The sequence below is a fragment of the Ovis canadensis genome, chromosome 6 (genome assembly GCF_042477335.2).
Source record: "Ovis canadensis isolate MfBH-ARS-UI-01 breed Bighorn chromosome 6, ARS-UI_OviCan_v2, whole genome shotgun sequence".
NCBI lineage: Eukaryota > Metazoa > Chordata > Mammalia > Artiodactyla > Bovidae > Ovis > Ovis canadensis.
In genome coordinates this window covers 98295857-98313123 of record NC_091250.1, presented here as the reverse complement: position 1 = coordinate 98313123, position 17267 = coordinate 98295857, and positions in this window count along the sequence as shown.

Below are 17267 nucleotides of genomic sequence, written 5' to 3'. Positions count from 1 at the left end.
CCTGATCATGATCAATGATGGACTGAGTCTCTGGGGCTACTTGGTGCAGAATTAGAAACAGCCTTGCAATTAGATTTAGATACTTTGGGTTAAAGTCTCATTTTTGCCACCTAATTTCTAAAGAATTGTCTTAATAAAACCCCAAAACACAACAGAAACCACTTGAAGACTTAAAACAAAGAGGTTTTAATTTGCATATGTGGCTACATGCATGATTAGGCAGATGTGAGGCCAAAAAATTTTAAACTGAACTGAGGCCAAAAAGGTGAAAGTAAAGTATCCTGCAGATTAACCTCAGCATAAAATTACTAGAAACCCAAGACCAGAAGATTAGAGGGCAAGAGCAGTGCTACTAGAGTGCAAGATACAGATAAATCAGATGATGTTGCAATCAGTTCAGTTCAGTTGCTCAGTCATGTCCGACTCTTTGTGACCCCATGGATTACATCACACCAGGCCTCCCTGTCTATCACCAACTCCCGGAGTTTACTCAAACTCATGTCCATCAAGTCAGTGATGCCACCCAACAATCTTATCCTCTCCTTCCCATTCTCCTCCTGCCTTCAGTCTTTCCCAGTATCAGGTTCTTTTCCCATAAGTCATTTCTTCTCATCAGGTGGCCGAAGTATTGGTGTTTCAGCTTCAGCATCAGTCCTTCCAATGAATATTCAGTACTGATTTCCTTTAGGGTGGACTGATTGGATCTCCTTGCAGTCCAAGGGACTCAAGAGTCTTCTCCAACACCACAGTTCAAAAGAATCAGTTCTTTGGCACTCAGCTTTCTTTATAGTCCAATTCTCACATTCATACATGACTACTGGAAAAACCATAGCTTTCACTAGATGGACCTTTAGATGACTAGACGGCAAAGTAATGTCTCTCTTTGTCATATGCTGTCTAGGTTGGTCAGAACCCTTCTTCCAATGAGCAAGTGTCTTTTAATTTCATGGCTGCAGTCACCATCTGCAGTGATTTTTGGAGCCCCCCAAAATAGAGTCTATCACTGTTTCCACTGTTTCCCCATGAAGTGATGGGACTGGATTCCATGATCTTAGTTTCTGAATGATGAGTTTATTAATGATGAGTTTCAAGCCAACTTTTTCACTCTCCTCTTTCACTTTCATCAAGTGGCTCTTTAATTCTTCTAAGATTTCTGCCATAAGTGTGGTGTCATCTTCATATCTGAGATTATTGATATTTCTCCTGGCAATCTTGATTCCAGCATGTTCTTCATCCAGCCCAACATTTCTCATGATGTAGTCTGCATATAAGTCAAATAAACAGGGTGACAATATATAGCCTTGATGTAGTCCTTTCCTGATTTGGAACCAGTCAGTAGTTCCATGTCTGGTACTGTTGCTTCCTGACCTGAAGACAGATTTCTCAATAAGTAATCTGCATGCAGATTTCTCAAATCTGCATACAGATTTTCTCAATGCTGCAATAGAGTGGCCCTAATCCTTGGTAGCTCAGCTGGTAAAGAATCCACGTTCAATGCAGGAGACCCTGGTTTGATTCCTGGGTTGGGAAAATCCCCTGGAAGAGGTATAGGCTATCTACTCCAGTATTCATGGGCTTCTCTGGTAGCTCAGATGGTAAAGAATCCACTTGCAATGAGGGAGACCAGGGTTTGATCTCTGTGTTGGGAAGATCCCCTGGAGGAGGGCATGACAACCCACTCCAGTATTCTTGCCTGGAGAATACCCATGGGCTGAGGAGTCTTGGGGTCTACAGTTCATGGGATTGCAAAGAATTGGACATGACTGAGCTGCTAAACACAGCATATTCAATTGGGACTGTAAAAGACATTTGGCAGGTACTGAAAATGGAATGAGAGAAAGAGAGTCAAAGAAGGAAGGGGAGAAATAGTTTGGATTGTCTCTCTTCTCTACCCTCCCAATTCTCAGTCACCCTTAGGTCAGCCCCAGCAACTCAGGAGAGAACAAGGAGAGGCAAGGGAAAGTCTGAGGGAGAAGGGCAATCAATTATCTCCAGTGTTTTGCCCTCTGTAAAACAAGAATTGTAATATCCATCTCAAAAGTTTATGATTCAGATTAATTTCAGACAAGATACTGGGCCTTGAAAAGCATCATGCTTGTGGAAGTTGGTACTATTATTACTAGAAAGAATCCAGCAATTCCAGAGATGAAGGTTCTTTCTTTTGGTTACCTTGTACCTTTGGATATGTTACCCATCTGTGATCAGCAATAAGTCTCTAAATTAGGGATTAACCTTTCTGAACCTTAGAAAGGTCAATCTAAATCTCTAATAATTTGAAACACTAAAGTGTGACATTGTCTAGATTCCTAAAAAGAAAGGTTGAGGTTTCCATTTATATAAAGTCTACATGGGGAGCCCTGTGGATCCACTACCCAGAAAAACTGGTGATATTATTTAAACATAAATTCTCTGAAAATGTTCCCACAAAAAAATAAAGAAATATTTGTTCAAGAAAATTTACTAAAACTGCCTAAGAGCAGTGAAAGTCTGTGGCATCTGAAACATGGCCTTCTCTTTCCCTCTTCCCTCCCAGTCTATTTAGATGGAAACTCCACCCCAGGCAGGAGAAAGTAAAAAGTGAAAGTGTTAGTCACTCAGTCATGACCTGGCTCTTTGTGACTGACCCCATGGACTGTAGGCAACTAGGATCCTCTGTCCATGGAATTCTCCAAGCATGAATACTGGATTGGGTAGCCATTCCATTCTTCAGGGGACCTTCTTGACCCAGGGATAAAACCCTAGTCTCCCACATTATAGGCAGATCAGAGTCACCAGGGGAAAAAAGGCTTCTTCCACTCCCAGATCCAAGTCAGGGCTGGAGCATTGGTGTTTCATATTCTGTCTTGCAGTTATCTACTGGAGGCTAAATTCTTAATAAGTAAAGCCAAGAGGCAGAGTCATTCAAAGAGAGCCCAGCCAAATTGTTATCCCAGAGTGATTGCATGTTCAAGGCTCTACCCCTAAGGTACAACAGCACAGGCTCCACACTGCTGGAGAAGTGGACTGCACTCCAATAATCCAGACAGTCACTAAACAAACAAGCAAGCAAACGACAATAAAGAAAACCCTGGGTGAGAGGTGAGTAATACTTAGATTTGCTGTAATACATTTGCTAAAATTTCTAGTTTAGAAGAACAGATAGTTATGAGGCATGCAAAGAAATGGAATTCTGACATGAAAAGAAAACAATCATGAAAAAATATATACTTGTGAGAGTAACCAGAAGTCAGATTTAAATGAGAATTCTAAGGAGCCATTACAATATTTTCAAAGAACTATAGGAAACTGAAAACACAAAGACACAATGAAGAAACCTTTTTAAATAGAGAATATATATTCATAAGATAGAAATTATTGAGTAGGTCCCACCTCATCCTGGATGGTTGTCCCCCCAACCTCCCACTTGGACACTGATCATCAGAGCATGCCCAGACATCCTACCTCGTGTGGTAAAGGACCAGCATATACCAGGACTGACTAAGACAAAATCACCAGCACAGATTAATACAGGTGCACCAAGACCTAAAAAGTGACTCAAAATAACGTAGGCTTCATCATGCTGTATTAGTCATAAATCAGCATTGTGATTTTTGCCCCATTTCCCACCTCATGTGTTTTGTTCAGGCAATTATGTGAAAGTATCTGCACACTAGGAGAAAACCTAAAGCTGTCGATCAACCTGTCAGTCAAATGACACAGGACAGAGGAAGGAATACTATTCTATAAAACCCCATCCCACCCCATTGTGGAGCTACTTCTGGTTTCTAGACAGTCTGCTCCCATCCTTTCTCAGGAGTGTATGTTCACTCTGCTTAATAAAACTCTTGCTACTTAAACCTGCTGTATGCCTCTCACCTGAATTTTTTTCCCCCAGGAAGGGCAAGAACTGAGGAAATCTCCTGTCTAATGGTGACAACAGTATACAAAAGGTGAAGAAAAAAACCCAAGTACCCATCAACTGATAAATGGAAGAACCAACTCTGGTTTATCTATATACTTGAATATCCTCAACCATAAAAAATACATTGAGATAAGCTACCATAGTGGTAAAGAACTTGCTTGCCAATACAGGAGATATAAGAGACACAGGTTCGATCCCTGGGTTGGAAAGATCCCCTGGAGAAGGGTCTGGCAACCTATTGCAATATTCTTGCCTGGAGAACCCATGGACAGAGGAGCCTGATAGGCTACAGTTCATGAAATCGCAGAGAGTCAGCCATGACTGAAGCAACTGAGCACAGCACACAGCACACAATATAAACCTTGAAAACATGCTGAGTGAAATAATTCAGTTGCAAAAGACCACATATTATGATTTTACTTATATGAAATGTCCAGAAGTAGGAAAACTTTAAGAACAGGAGAAGACTAGTTGTTACCTAGGGCTGAGAAGTGACAGTTAAAAGGCGCAGTGTTAGGAGTTTCAGTGTTAATATTTCTGAACTGGTTTTGACAATGGTTGCATAACTATGAATATACAGAATTATAATATTAAACTAAATACTAAATTAATAATAAATACATTGAATGGTAGATTTCAAATTGGTACATTTTATTGTCTGTGGATTATGTCTCAACAAAATACTCCCTCCCGATACAGGTTGAACCATGTTTCCATAATTCTTAGGGAAAATATAAAATTGAATGTACTTGCCACTACTGTCATGTAACTTTTATAAAGCATGAATTTCTAGCAAATAGCAGAAGAATTTCTACTTAGAAAATCTTAATTGTGTAAAATGTACAATTTTAGTTATTTCTCTGCTACTGATTTTATACATTTTAGAACTAGACTTTTTTTACTAACTTTAAATATCTGAACTTGATGGTTCCAACTTTGGCAAAGATGAGAAAAATAGGTGCAATTTTCTGGACATGCCAGTTTTTAATTCTGATCGCTTTCCCTGCCTTTGGGAATGTGTTTTCTTGCCCCAGCAAGGCAATCTAAGCACCACAATAGCAGTTTTAGTTTGCATTTGCTAGCTTTCACATGCATGTGTACTAACCTTAACGTCTCTTAAATAGAGTTTATTTTGCAGAGAATTTGTTTATCTAGCATTAGTACATGACAAAACAGGAATGTAATAAGGATGCATAAATTGTAAATGCATAGTTCATAACTGAATGTTTGAACATGTCTTAAAGCAGTGGGGCAATTTGATCCTTATAATCCAGCTTTTTTTTTTTTTCCTGAGAGAAAAGGGCATGCTTATCTAGGATTTGTTTCATCTGTAATTTTCACATGACAAAATTTACTTTTAAGTTTAAAATGATGTTGTTTTGGTCCCTGGTGTCGGAGTGTGATGAGAGTTGGAAAAGCAGACAGAACTACAAACGTCTAATCTTGGCATGGCATTTGCTTTCCATTTTCTTTAGTGTGCACTGATGGGATATCACTGAATGTTAAATCCTTGGCAGAGTCACTAGTGTGTAGAGTCTCTTTCTTTAGTGAAGAGAGAAATGAATTTCAAGTCCAGTGAAGTTAAGCTAGTTTTAAAATTTTTGTTGGTTAGTTTTTATTATTTTATCATTGAATTTTCTCTTTGACTATATATACCCCAAAGAACATTAAATCTTCATCCCACTAAACAGATATATGCAGGAATATACTATTTCTCTGAGGTGAAGGATATGAACCTTTAGCTTTGTCCTTTATGAACATATTGTGTTCTTGTCAAAATTAAAACAGTGGCCCCAAAAGTATACGCTGCTCACTTTTTTCCCCTAGTTTACCTTTTTGTTTTAAGGACTTTGCCTGAACAAGTGTTACATTCTCTTTCTCATATGACCCATCTCACACCTGTTCTTCAGTCAGTTCAGTTCAGTCACTCAATCATATCTGACTCTTTGCGACCCTATGGACTGCAAAGTACCAGGCTTCCCTGTGCATCACCAACTTCTGGAGCTTGCTCAAACTCATGTCCATCAAGTCAGGGATGCCATCCAACCATCTTATCCTCTCATCCCCTACTCTTCCTGCCTTCAGTGTTTCCCAACATCAAGGTCTTTTCCAATGAGTCAGTTATTCACATCAGGTGGCCAAAGTATTGGAGTTTCAGTCTCAGCATCAGTCCTTCCAATGAATATTCAGGACTGATTTCCGTTAGGATTGACAGGTTTGATCTCCTAGCAACCCCACATTTGTTTCTATTCTACTGGAGGTAGGGTTTTGCTTCTGTTTTTAAAACCCCTACTCTACCAAGTTTACAATAATATTTGCTATCATGAAAGAAATGTATTCTGTTCTTCTTTTAAACTTGTCCAAATGGTCTAATTCTTAAACCAGAAATTTCACTCCCCATCTTCTTTGATCAGTCAGTTACATTTGTCTTTATTAGCCACCCTTTCTTCATTGAAATAACTGATCCATTCCTTTGAATTCTGTCTCACAATCTTCCCTGGATTTGAAACTATAGTATGAAGTCCTTCAGAGGAGGAATTATATAATAAAAATTCAATATAATTCCACATATATTTATTGAGAGTTCAATATGTGCAAGATATTCTTTTATCTGCAATAAAGAATATCTTTGTATAGATTTTTCTGTGTATTCTTGCTGCTGCTTCTTAATAACTTCTGCTTCTGTTACATCTTTGTCATTTCTGTTCATTATTGTCCACATCCTTGCATGAAATATTCCCTTGGTATCTCCAATTTTCTTAAAGAGATTTCTAGTCTTTCACATTCTTTTGTTTTCCTCTATTTCATTTCATTGTCTACATAAGAAGACTTTCTTATGTCTCAAAGAAAAAGAGTAGCCATCATAGTCAACAAGAGTCTGAAATGCAGTACATGGGTGCAGTCTCAAAAAGGACAGAATGATCTCTGTTCATTTCCAAGGCAAACCATTCAATATCACAGTAATCCAAGTCTATGCCCCAACCACTATTGCTGAAGAAGTTGAAGTTGAACCATTCTATGAAGATATACAAGACCTTTTAGACACCAAAAAAAAAAAAAAAATGATGTCAGTTTCATCATAGGGGACTAGAATGCAAAAGTAGGAAGTCAAGAGATACCTAGAGTAACAGGCAAATTTGGCCTTGGAGTACAAAATGAAGAAGGGCAAATGCCAACAGAGTTTTGCCAAGAGAATGTACTAGTCATAGCAAACACCCTCTTCCAACCTCAGAAGAGATGACTCTACAAATGGACACCACCAGATAGTCAATATAGAAATCAGATTGATTATGTTCTTTTCAGCTGAAGATGGAGACGCTCTATATAGTCAACAAAAACAAAACCAGGAGCTAACTATGCCTCAGAGCATGAACTCCTTATTGCCAAATTCAGACAGAAATTAAAGAGAATAGGCAAGACCACTACACTATTCCGGTATGACCTAAAATAAATCCTTTATGATTATACAGTGGAAGTGAGAAATAAATTCAATGAATTAGATCTGATAGACATAGTACCTGAAGAACTATGGATGGAGCTTCATGACATTATAGAGGAGGCAGTGATCAAAGTGATCCCTAAGAAGAAGAAATGCAAAAAAGGCAAAATGGTTGTCTGAGAAAGCCTCACAAATATCTGAGAAAAGAAGAGAAGCTAAAGGCAAAGGAGAAAAGGAAAGATATATCCATCATAATGCAAAGTTTGAAAGAATGGCAGGGTTAGATAAGAAAGTCTTCCTAAGCGATCAGTGCAAGAAAAGAGAGGAAAACAATAGAATGGGAAAGACTAGAGATCTCTTCAAGAAAATTAGAGATACCAAGGGAACATTTCATTCTAAGATGGGCATAATAATGGACAGAAATGGTATGGACCTAACAGAACCAGAAGATATTAAGAAGAGGTGGCAAGAATACACAGAAGAACTATACAAAAAAGATCTTCATAACTCAGATAACCACGATGGTCTGATCACTTACCTAGAGCCAGACATCCCAGAATGCTAAGTCAAGTGGGTCTTAGGAAGCATTACTACGAACAAAGCTAGTGGAGGTGATAGAATTCCAGTTGAGCTATTTTAAATACTGAAAGATGATGCTGTGAAAGTGGTGCACTCAATTTGGAAATTTCCAGCAAATTTGGAAAACTCAACAGTGGCCACAGGACTGGAAAAAGTCAGTTTTCATTCCAATCACAAAGAAAGTCAAGGTAAAACAATGTTCAAACAACTGCGTAATTGCACTCATTTCACATGCATCAAAACTACAAGGAGGTATCACCTCAACCAATCAGAATGTATATTATTGAAAAATCTATAAACATAAATGCTGGTAAGGATATGGCAAATAGGACACCCTCCTACCCTGTTGGTGGGACTGTAAGTTGGTACATCCAACATAGTGAACAGTTGGAAGTTCCTTAAAAAACTAAAAATAGCTACCATATGATCCACTAATTCTACTACTGGGCGTATATACGGAGAAAAACATAGTTTGAAAAGATTGTAGTCTTCATTGTAGCACTATTTACAGTAGCCAGGAGGCAAGAAGCAACCTAAATGTCTGTTGACAGAGGAATGAATAAAGATGCGGTTCATATATACAATGGTATGTTATTCAGCCATAAAAGAACAAAATAATACCTCTTACATCAATATGGATGGACCTAGAGAGTGTCACACTAAGTAAAGTAAATCAGAGAAAGACAAATATCATATGATATCACTTACATATAGAATCTAAGCAAATGATACAAATGAACCTATTTACAAAATGGAAATAGTCACAAATATAGGAAAAACTTTATCTTTATCAAAGGGGAAAGGGAGGGAACGATGAATTGAGAGATTTGGATTGACATACTCATCACTACTCTGTACAATATAGATAACTAAGAAGAACTTATGATATAGCACAGGGAATTCTATTCAATACTCTGTAATGACTTATATGAGAATATATATTATTTAAAAAACAGTGGACATATGTATAACTGATTCACTTTGGTGTAGAGCAGAAACTAATACAACATCATACATTAACTATACTGAAGTAAAATTAACTTAAATATAATTTTTGCATGGATAAAATTTGATTAGACATGAGTTTGAGTGAACTCCGGGAGTTGGTAATGGACAGGGAGGTCTGGCGTGCTGCAATTCATGGGGTCGCAAAGAGTCGGACATGACTGAGTGACTGAACTGAGCTGAACTGAATATAAAGCTGAAAAAATGTGTTTTATTACTAATATAAACTGAATTATACATTTTCCATTATTTCAGCATGTAAAAATTGAAAAACAAAAATAAATAATTTCTGTTTGTTCACATTGTTTGTTTTGTCTCTTAAATGGTTTTAAGTGATTAAGAGTTATACACATTGAAAAGAACTCAATTCTTTTGACTCAGAATTTTGCAAAAAAAGTTCATTGACCAAAGTATACATACTGTTTGATAAACTTCACAAGATGAATATATACACTACAACGACACAGAAGCTTAAAATACAGAATGCCAATATATAGTTTTTGCACATTTCTAAAACACACCTAACCCTATCCCACTCCCCAAAAGTAACAGCTATCTTGATATGTAATTCTAATGTTTATTTTATACATATAATGTACATATAATAATGTTCATAGTTGTATGAACATTGTATATGATGAAATTATTTAGTAATCTTTTGTGTCTGAATACTTTTTCCTCAAAATATCCTCTCAATATTATCTGTAACAGCATCGACGTTGCTTTGATAGCCACAGTTTGCTCTTTATCCTTTCTGCATAATATTCTATTGTATGGATCTCTTTAATCGTTTGTTAAAGTATTGACTTAATATAAAGGTGAATTCAGTATTGGAAAATTTATTATCAATCTCACAGCAAAATAGATGAGTGAAAACTGTCAATGATGAAAGGGAAAAAAGAAACATGATAGGAACGAGTACCACAGCAGGTTTTCTGGGTCATTGGTTGTCAACACTGAGCAAGGTGAACTGTGAGGAGGGAAGAAGAGCAACCGGGGCACTGGGAGGCCTTTTCCGTAATTTCAAATGACTGGAGGTCTCCACCTTGAGGGCACAGTTCTGGGGACATGTGCTGCAGAGACACTGCCCTGACCTGTGGACAGGAGCAGAGTTTCAGTCTTCCCTTCCCTTTGTGACAGTATTTCCCCATGAAGTCCAGCTGAATCAGGTCTAGCAGGATGTGTCTGTAGATTCTGGAAAAAAAGTATTTTCTGGACTTCAGAATTTCAGGAGAGGTGAAACAATATATTGCAACTTTGAATTCAGAATATCTGAAGCAGAATGAATCATAGAGCTGAAAAAGATAAAGTGGCAGAAATAACTTCTGAAGAGCAGAATAAAGCAAAAAGAATGAAAATGCCCCAGTTGCTCTTCTGCCCTCCTCACAGTTCACCTTGCTCAGTGTTGAAAACCAATGGCCCGGAAAACGTGCTGCAAACTCATTCCTATCATGTTTCTTTTTTCCCTTTCATCATTGACAGTTTTCACTCATCTATTTTGCTGCGAGATTGATAATAAATTTTCCAATACTGCATTCACCTTTATATTGTCAATACTTTAACAAATGATTAAAGAGATCCATACCATAGAATATTATGCAGAAAGGACAAAGAACAAACTGTGGCTATCCCAGAGGATAGTCTCAGAGACCTCTGGGACAATATCAAATGCACCAATATTCAAATGATAGGAGTCCCAGAAGAAGAAGAGAATAAAGAAAGCATACGAGAAATTTTTGGAAGACATTATAGTTGAACATTTCCCCAATATTGAAAGGGAAATAGTCAATGAAGTCCAAGAGGTGCAGAGTCCCATATAGGATAAACCCAAGGAGAAACACGCCAAGACACATACTAATCAAACTAACAAAGATTAAAAACAAAGAAAGAACATTAAAAGCAGCAAGGGAAAAGCAACAAGCAAGAAGACCTCTGGTTAAGGTAGGAGGTCCTCGCTCCCATGGCTGGAAGGACATGGCTAACAAAATCTTAATTCCTTTACAGTCTCTCATTTCTTGTTTCCTTGAACCCATGCGAACAGGTGGGTGGCAGTGGGCACAATTTAGGGACTCTGGAGAGGCTACTCTTTGGTATGTCCCAAAGGCACTATCTGCTGTTACCCAAGCCAGTGGGGGTTCTTCTGTCCTTACTCTTCTCTGTGCCAAGAATCAGGCCAACGAAAACTGTGAGCACAGGTCAGGTATTCAGCAGATTTTCCAGCAGGCTATGAAGGGGATTCCTTGGCACGTTTTTCTGAGTGCTTTTTCTTCCTGTCCTTCAGCTCTCTCCCAGGACTCAAGCCCAGCCAAAACTAATGAAGCTCAGGCTCTGATGTCTCATTGCAAAAATTCATTGAGAGACAAAGTGATAAGTAAGATGTGGATTTGTTAGTATTCAGAGAGAAGCCACTCTTCAGGGTGTGAACCATTGCCGAGGGCAAGGGCTAAGGCCATGGAATTAGACCTGGCTAGGTTTTGTGAGGAAAAGGCAATGGCACCCCACTCCAGTACTCTTGCATGGAAAATCCCATGGATGGAGGAGCCTGGTAGGCTGCAGTCCATGGCGTCGCTAAGAGTTGGACACGACTGAGTGACTTCACTTTCACTTTTCACTTTCATGCATTGGAAAAGGAAATGGCAATCTACTCCAGTATTCTTGCCTACAGAATCCCAGGGATGGGGGAGCCTGGTGGGCTGCCGTCTATAGGGTCACACAGAGTCGGACATGACTGAACAACTTAGCAGTAGCAGCAGCAGCAGGTTTTGTGAAGCAGAAGCCTGCTGGCCGCAATGGACCTCTCAGAAGCGTGGCCAAGAGGAGCTACCCCACGTCCAAGGTCAGGGGCAGCGGCAGAGAGGAGCTACCCCACACCCGAGGTCAGGGACCATGGCCAAGATGAGCAACCCCAGGTCCAAGGAGCGATGGCTGTGCAGGCACAGGAGGGCTGAGAGAAGCTACTCCACGTTCAAGGTCAGGAGGGGTGGCAGTTAGGAGATACCTCTCATCCAAGGTAAGAGAAACCCAAGTAAGATGGTCCATGTTGCGAGAGGGATAATGATCAAGGGATCAATCGAAGAGGAAGTCATAACAATTGTCAATATCTATGCACGCAACACGGGAGCACTTCAATACATAAGAGAAACACTAAGACACATAAAAGGATAAATTGACAGTAACACAATGATAGTAGGAGACTTTATCATGCCACTCACACCACTGGACAGATCATCAAAACAGAAAATTAATAAGGAAACACAAGTCTTAAATGATACATTAGATGAGATGGATCTCATTAATATCTACAGGATATTCTATCCAAATGCAGAATACACCTTCCTCTCAAGTACACATGGAACATTCTCTAGGATAGACCACAATTTGGGTCACAAATCAAACCTCAGTAAGTTTAAGAAAATTGAAATCGTATTAAGTATCTTTTCTGACCACAATGCTATGAGACTAGATATCAATTATAAGAAAAAAAAAAGTAAGAAACAAACACATGGAGATTAAACAATATGTTTCTGAAAAACCAGCAGGTTAGTGAAGAAATCAAAAGGGATTACAAAAAAATTCTAGAAACAAATGACAATGAAAACACAACTTAAAACCTATGGGATGCACCAAAAGCAGTTCTAAGAGGGAAGCTTATAGCAATACAATCCTACCTCAACAAACAGGGAAAACATCAAATAGAAAACCTAACTTTGCACCTAAAATAAATGGAAAAAAAGAACAACAACAAAAAACAAAATTAGCAGAAGGAAACAAATCATAAAGCTCAGAGCAGAAATAAATGAAAAAGAAATGAAAGAAATAATAGTAAAGATTGGTAAAAGTAAAAGCTGGTTCTTTGAGAAGATACAAAATTGACAAACCTTTAACCAGACTTACCAAAAAAAAAAAAAAAAGAGAGAGAGAGAGAGAATAATCAAATCAACAAAATTAGAAATGGAAAAGGAGATGCTACAAAAGACCATGCAGAAATACAAAGGATTATTAAAAAAAAAAAAAAAAAAAACTATATGACAATAAAAAAGATAACCTGGAAGAAATGGACAGATTCTTAGAAAAGTTCAATCTTCTAAGACTGAACCAGGAAGAAATAGAATTTATGAACAACCCAATTATAAGCACTGAAATTGAAGCTGTGATCAAAAATCTCCCAAAAAACAAAAGCCCAGGGCCAGATGCCATTGGTAATGGATTATGATGCATAATTGCAGAAGTCACAGCTACATGTAAAAGAATGAAATTAGAACACTTCCTAACACCACACACAAAGATAAATTCAATATGGATTAAAGACCTAAATATCAGAACAGAAGCTATCAAGCTCTTAAAGGAAAATATAGACAGAACACTCGATGACATAAATCAAAGTAAGATCCTCTATGGCCCATCTCCTAGAGAATTGGAAATAAAAGAAAAAGTAAACAAATGGGACCTGATTAAACTTAAAAGCTTTTACACAGTAGAGGAAACTACAAGCGAGATGAAAAGACAACCCTCAGAATGGGAGAAAATAATAGCCAATGAAACAACTGACAAAGGATTAATTTCCAACACATACAAACAGCTCATAGAATTCAATACCAGAAAAGCAACAAGCCAATCAGACCTAAACAGATGTTTCTCCAAAGAAGACATACAGATAACTAACAGACACATGAAAAGATGCTCAACATTGCTCATTATTAGAGAAATGCAAATCAAAACCACAATGAGATATCACCTCACACCAGTTGGAATGGTCATCATCAAAAAGTTTACAAACAATAAATTCTGGAGAAGGTGTGTAGAAAAAGGAACAGTTTTACAATGTTGGTGGGAATGTAAATTGATACAGCCACTACGGAAGACGGTATGGAGATTCCTTAAAAATCCAGGAATAAAACCACCATGCTGCTGCTGCTGCTGCTGCTGCTAAGCTGCTTCAGTCATGTCCGACTCTGTGCGACCCTACAGATGGCAGCCCACCAGGCTCCCTCATCCCTGGGATTCTCCAGGCAAGAACAGTGGAGTGGGTTGCCATTTCCTTCTCCAATGCATGAAAGTGAAAAGTGAAGATGAAGTCGTTCAGTCGTGTCCGACCCTCAGCAACCCCATGGACTGCAGCCTGCCAGGCTCTTCCATCCATGGGATTTTCCAGGCAAGAGTACTGGAGTGGGGTGCCGTCTCCTTTTCCATATGACTCAGCAATCCCACTCCTAGGCATCCACCCTGAGGAAACCAAAACTGAAAGAGACACATGTATCCCATTGTTCATTGAGTCACTAATTATAATAGCTAGAACATGGAAGCAACCTAGATTTCCATCAACAGATGAATGAATAAAGAACTTATGCTACATATACACAATGAAATATTATTCAGCTTTAAAAAGGAATGCATTTGAGTCAGTTCTAATGAAGTGGATGAACTTAGAGCCTGTTATACAGAGTGAAGTAAGTCAAAAAGATATATATTGTATACTAACGCATATATATGGAATCTAGAAAAATGGTTCTGAAGAATTTACTTACAGGGTAGCAGTGGAGAAACAGACATAGAGAATAGACATATGCACATGGGGAAAAAGGAGGAGAGGCTGAGATGTATGTTGAGAGTATCATGGAAATGTACCTTACCATATGTAAAATAGATTGCCAATGGGAATTTGCTGGATGGCTCAGGAAACTCACATAGGGGCTCTGTATCAACCTAGATATGGGAATCAGGGAGATGAGAGGGAGGTTCAAACAGAAGGGGAGGGGATATATGTATACCTATGGCTGATTCATGTTGAGATTTGACAGAAAACAACAAAATTATATGAAGTAATTATCCTTCAATTTAAATATAAATAAATTTTAAAAAGGATAAAAACATGAGAAAAATCTGATTTTTAGTTCAGACTGTTATAACTATACATGAATATCATAGATTGATTGGCTTAAATAACAAAAATTAATTTCTTCCATTTCATAGGCTAGAATTTGGGGATAATCATGCCAGTTTGATGTGTCTCTGGTAAGAGCCTTCTTCCTTATTTCTTTATATGGAGGAAAAGAAAGTAAAATATGTCTTCTTATTTGGGTACAAATCTCTACTTACTTACTACCATATTCTCTCATATGGGGGTTAGGACTTTATGACATTGGAATGAACATGAATATTCAGTTCACAACTGTTTAGGGTCAACAGTCACTTCAATGTTTTTGTATTTCATCACATTTTCTAATCTTATTCTGTTTCATATTTTCCTCATCTTCTTAAGGAGAGGGTTGCTAATGTAACCAACAGAAGTACAGGCCCCTAACCAAACCTGAATGAAAGATAATATTCCTTTTTTCTGACATTCAAAATTCTAGGGGCCTGTTTTCTATTTTCTATTTGTAATTTCTATGCAAGGGATGATGTACACATACTAATGTATATCTGTTGTTTGTCTGAGGATATATAAAATTAATTCAAGTTCTTTGTATACTATGAACTCAGAGTTGAGCCTCTATTTGAAAAACTAAACTCCCTTCCTAACTCCAAATAAAAGGATAAAGGGTTTGTGAAGTGAATTTGCTCAGTCGTGTCCGACTCTTTGTGACCCCATGGACTGTAGCCTACCAGGCTCCTTTGTCCGTGGGATTTTCCAAGCAATAGTACTGGAGTAGATTGCCATTTCCTTCTCCAGGGGATCTTCCCGACCCAGGGATTGAACCCAGGTCTCCCACATTGTAGACAGACGCTTTACAGTCTAAGCCACCAGGGAAGTCTAGATAGTAACATTATTGTGTATTATATGCTATTATTCATTTTTAAAATAGTAGATTCAAATATATTAATTTTTGAAAGCATGTTGGTGAAATTATTGATGAATATTCTGTCATTATCTCATAAAAATATATGAACTAAATGAAGAGAGAAAGAAAGAATGTTAAATGAACGGATGGATGGAAAGAAGGGAGAAATAATTTCTGTGAGCAATGTGATAAGAAAAAAAAGTTTATTCATCAGCATAAACATTACAAAGTGACAGGAAGTACAGAAGGAAGAAATTTGACAATCTAGCCATTTAACATATAAATAAAACTAATGGATATAGAAATGAAGAAGCCACAGATAAAAGACCAGTGCAAGCAGTTATTCCATTTTATGTGAGAAAATTCTAGGTAGTACTTCAAATTATTATTAAGAAAATCAATATTTTAAAAGTCGGAAGGTGAAAAACAAAAGATACTAGAGCTAACCATCAGAACTAAGCAGTGGGAGGAAATGTAAGAACCTCATCACAGCAGAGAGGCAAATATGCCTACAATCAAGACATATTTGAAAGAAATACAGTTATTCCAACCACATTAATTTTTGTCATAATATTTTGGTGTGTGTGTGTGTGTGTGTGTGTGTGTGTGTGTGTTAGTCATTCAGTCGTGTCTGACTTTTTGTGACCCTATGGACTGTAGCCAGTCAGGCTTCTCTGTCCATGGAATTCTCCAGGCAAGAATACTGGAGTGTGTTTCCATTCCAGTCTCCAAATATTTTGTTACTAATAGTTAAATATTTTAAGTGCTAGTATTACTTGCCTAGCAGATTGAGTTTTAGCCATTCCCTCTCTTTTGATTTAACTACTTTTCCTTGTACTCATTTAAATATAATATAGTAATCAATATTCAAATAGCTAAATATAATATGGCAGAATTTTTTTTGAAGTATTTTAATCTGATTGTATTTTTTCTATAAGTAAGTAAAAGTGTCTAGAAAGATACTAACCTAATTTTAATGATAATCCCTATTTCCTGATAGCAAAATTTAAAGCAGTTAATTATTTTTCCTTTTAATAAAGTCAACTTTCTAAAAGAAAATTTACTATTTTTTTTCAAAAATAATAATTTGACTTTTTTTGTGGTGATTATAATAATTAGCAGCCAGAAACTTGGTTTAAGGGATTGGAGAACAGAAAAAAATTTGTAAGAGAAAGTTAAAGTGAGGATTTCATTACCTTTAAAAAATATTCTAAATGGAAACATAAAATTGGATTACTGTGAAATAATCAGGACAATAGCAACCAAAAAGAAATTGCAACAAAGTTTCATATTTGATTTACTCAGATTTTTTAAAGGATCACCAGCTTTTAGATGTGGTTTCTGACCAAATATACTTAACACTACGATATACTCTTCATGGGAGTTTAGTGTACACCACTTTAGGTAGAATCAGAGGCATGTTATAAATAATAAAATAACCACATTGTGTGTGGATAATGTAACTGACACTTAGAAGTCTTTAATTAAGCATTCTGAATACTATAATAGCTTTCCTGTTTGCAAAGTGAATAAATGTTTATTATTTCCAGTATTTTAGATCCAA